At 38.8% G+C, this 4,327-nt stretch overlaps 1 long non-coding RNA gene across 1 annotated transcript; it reads left to right on the forward strand.

Annotated features, from left to right (window-relative positions):
- Nucleotides 1-22: 22 nt before the first annotated feature.
- LOC113470525 lies at nucleotides 23-932 on the forward strand. Its single transcript, XR_003393558.1, has 2 exons — nucleotides 23-304; nucleotides 648-932. It is a non-coding gene; the product is annotated as an uncharacterized LOC113470525 (long non-coding RNA).
- Nucleotides 933-4,327: the final 3,395 nt, after the last annotated feature.

The following is a 4,327-nucleotide window of genomic DNA, read 5'->3' on the forward strand; positions in this document are numbered from 1 at the left end:
TTTCTTTGTATTTTTGTTCTAGGTGGCCGCTTGGGAAGAACATTCGGACGTGTGTTCCGGCTAAACTTCAACCACTGCAGGGGAATCGAACCCGCCATCTCTCAGACTGTGAGGATAACACCCCGACCATGTAAGGAAATTCTTCCCCCCTTTCACGTGTAGATAATATCCCAGCAAACTTTTCCCACGAATTCCAAAAAAATCCCTCTAAAGTTACCCCGCATCCCTTTTTTCCGGCTGTATACAAACTTTCCCCACGAAGTCTATGCAAAAATCACTCAAAAGTTACCTGCATTTGAAGGAGGTTTTCCCTCATGAGTATTGACAGGAAGTCCCTCATGAAAACAAAAGAAATGAATGGTTATTTATTTTGTCAACCTTACCGGGAATCGAACCCGGGACCTTCGCCGTGCAAACCTAGTTACCCATTCGGGCATGGAGGTTGTTAGGACTGTGAGGATAACACCACGACCTCGTAAGGAAATTCTTTCCCCCTTTCACGTGTAGATAATATCCCAGCAAACTTTTCCCACGAATTCCAAAAAATCCCTCTAAAGTTACCCCGCATCCCTTTTTCCGGCTGTACACAAACTTTCCCCACGAAGTCTATGCAAAAATCACTCAAAAGTTACCTACATTTGAAGGAGGTATATGTTTTCCCTCATGAAAACAAAAGAAATGGTTATTTATTTTGTCAACCTTGCCGGGAATCGAACCCGGGACCTTCGCCTTGCAAACCTAGTTACCCATTCGGGCATGGAGGTTGTTATTACTTGAATCAAAAATGACATGAAAAAAAACCTTTACTTAATCAAGCCGGGTCTCTACTGATGTAAAATATTACTCAAGTAAGGACCTGTAAATGCTTTGTAAATTAGTGTAAATAGTATTCGTCTGTTTTTAAAGTTATGGGTGCCAAAATGATCTCGAAATTTTTAGAAAATTGTCATAAGAAAAGCCAAGCCCAGCCCTTCTTTAACAGGGGTGGAGCTTTTTTACTTTCCTTATCCTATAGGAAGGAAATTAATGTTTTGTTTGAAGTAAAATATTACTCAAGTAAAGGACCTGTAAATGCTTTGTAAATTTGTGTAAATAGTATTCGTCTGTTTTTAAAGTTATGGGTGCCAAAATGATCTCGAAATTTTTAGAAAATTGTCATAGAAAAGCCAAGCCCAGCCCTTCTTTAACAGGGGTGGAGCCTTTTTACTTTCCTTATCCTATAGGAAGGAAATTAATGTTTTGTTTGATGGGATAATGTTCGTTCTCGGAACGGCTGGCTTTCTCCTATCCTGTCTTCCTTCTCTCTTCGATTTCGGGACGATAAGACCATGTCAGTTTTTAGTGCCAAACCACGTTTGAGGTCCCTAGAGCCTAAATCCAAAGTTTCAGCCATTGGTCCTGTCCTGTCTGTGTGCTGTGTGTCTGTCTGTAAACAAAATATCTCGAGAACGGTAAGAACTAGAGACTTGAAATTTGGTGTGCAGCTACCAATTATGACCCGAATGCGACTAAACAGTTGAAGATATTGTCAAAGTTACGATTTAAGAGCACCCAAATAAGCATCATTCAATAAGATAAGAAAAGTCGTGTGATGTTCACACCAGATTTATTTTTCTTCATTTTCACATTGTTTTTACCTATTTATTTATTTACTTCATTTATTTATTTATTCATATTATTTTTTTAACATTGTTTGATTTACCTCTTCACTTTTCCCTTTCTACTTCTTTGCTTACTGAACGAATGAACCGAGTTCTCAATTTGTACCAAGGAGATTAATGATTGGGCTTTTTAGCGCGACCACACTTGTTGCCACCTACTCATGTATTTTCAATGGTGATCTGAAAGAGGGCTTCCTCTCAGTGAAATTTCGCTTTTTTTAAGGAACAAGCCAGCCTAGTTAGCTTAGTTGGTAGTGCGTCTGCCTTGTAAGCGCTAGGCCGCGGGTTCGATTCCCGCCCGGGGCGGATTTTATCCTGATGCCTGATGGGATAATGTTCGTTCTCGGAACGGCTGGCTTTCTCCTATCCTGTCTTCCTTCTCTCTTCGATTTCGGGACGATAAGACCATAGCAGTTACAGTTCCCTCTGTCAAACCTCTTTAAAAAAAAATCCTATACCTACCTACCCAGCTAAGAAGATTTTATCTCCCAAAAGGAACAATTCCAAGAATTAAAGAGTCTGTCTCTTATGTTAAGGGAAATGTTTTAGTACGAGTAAATGGATTTCTGATGTGGGTAAACAGCATGAAATATGCTTCGGCAGTCAGGGTGTTGAATTTTAATACATGGGTGGTTAAACCATGGAATATGCTTTGGCAGTCAGGGGTGTTGAATCTGTTGTAGGGCAAGTACCCTTTTTTGAGTTCACCGTTCATTGATAGAGGGAACTGTAACTGCTAAGGTCTTATCGTCAATAAAGCAAAGAGGTAATGAAGACAGGATAGGAGAAAGCCAGCCGTTCCGAGAACGAACCTTATCCGTTCAGGATAAAATCCGCCCCTGCCCGGGCGGGAACCGAACCCGCGACTTAGCACTTACAAGGCAGACGCGTTGGTAGAATCAAGCTAACACTAGAAGGCTGGCAATAATGTAAAAATGTGACTAAATATCTACATATAGGTGGTGTTGTGTCCACTTGGGACGGATATTGAGTTTTTTGGTTTTTTGGCTTTATGGTTCTCTGGACAAAATTTGCACCACCATTTTCGTGATCCTGGTAAAAAGACCTTTAATTTGATCTATAGGTCAACTAGGTTTGGATAAGTCCTTTTATGGGGACAGACACACAGACGACACCAAAGCGAATACAATAGTCCGTCCCTTATACCTTTTTATTACTATTGTAATAATAAAGGAAGTCTCTATGTTTCGAATAATGTCAGAAATCCATGTTTGATCAAGATAATCACAAAAATGTTCTCACGATGAGATAACTGAACCAAAATATGATGCCACAGTGTCACCAGATACTAGAATACCATAGTATCCTTAGATATAAGATAGTCGAATAACTAGGCGATACATAGTAAAGATACTGTTATTAAAGCAGTTCGTTGCAATGACTGCTCAAACGGTTCTCGAGATATTCACCTTTCAAATGGCCCGACTAGTTTAACGTAGCCCGGCCATTTAGGATATTCCATGTTTTGGCCATATCATTGGATAAGTCTCGTTTATGCTCTTTTAGTTCCTCTTATAACCGATCTTACCACTGGAGAGTTAACACCAGTGTCACGGGTTTTCTTTGTCGTCACCCATTTTATTTACACAGGCCAGGATTCCTTAAACTCTGGATTAACTGAAAACTGTGGTAAAATCAGGTATTACTACTTACGTATTTACTATTTTCGATTGGTCTCTACGTCTTCTACGGAATCACCCGGTATCACGTTTTCATGCTAATGTGAAATGTGCATCACTTTGGCCTTGAAACCAATGTAGAATTGTGGATCACTATGCTTTAGAATCTTTAGAATAATATGACTAGGTAGTCCATGTGCTGAATAATAGGACTGAGCAGTCCATGTGATTCCATTGGTGGGAAGACGTCGGATGAATCATCATCATCATCATCTTCATTGTTACTTTCCTTATCCTATAGGAAGGAAAGTAATATAATCGGGTCAAATTTTCGATGGTCAGTTTTTACGTATACCAAAGTAATAATTGAAGAACAATGCATTTATTAATTAATAGCATTGTTCCTTACGACTTACGACTGTTATTAAAGTTATTAGCAACCATTAGGTCTCTGGTCTTATTCATTTTACATTTCTATACCTCCTATTAACTCTCTGGTTCTAATGTTTCATTCTCAGTTCATTGTTACTTTCCTTATCCTATAGGAAGGAAAGTAATATAATCGGGTCAAATTTTCGATGGTCAGTTTTTAGTGCCAAACCACGTTTGAGGTCCCTAGAGCCTAAATCCAAAGTTTCAGCCATTGGTCCTGTCCTGTCTGTGTGCTGTGTGTCTGTCTGTAAACAAAATATCTCGAGAACGGTAAGAACTAGAGACTTGAAATTTGGTGTGCAGCTACCAATTATGACCCGAATGCGACTAAACAGTTGAAGATATTGTCAAAGTTACGATTTAAGAGCACCCAAATAAGCATCATTCAATAAGATAAGAAAAGTCGTGTGATGTTCACACCAGATTTATTTTTCTTCATTTTCACATTGTTTTTACCTATTTATTTATTTACTTCATTTATTTATTTATTCATATTATTTTTTTAACATTGTTTGATTTACCTCTTCACTTTTCCCTTTCTACTTCTTTGCTTACTGAACGAATGAACCGAGTTCTCAATTTGTACCAAGGAGA

Source organism: Diaphorina citri, unplaced genomic scaffold (genome assembly GCF_000475195.1).
Source record: "Diaphorina citri unplaced genomic scaffold, Diaci psyllid genome assembly version 1.1 scaffold1650, whole genome shotgun sequence".
NCBI lineage: Eukaryota > Metazoa > Arthropoda > Insecta > Hemiptera > Psyllidae > Diaphorina > Diaphorina citri.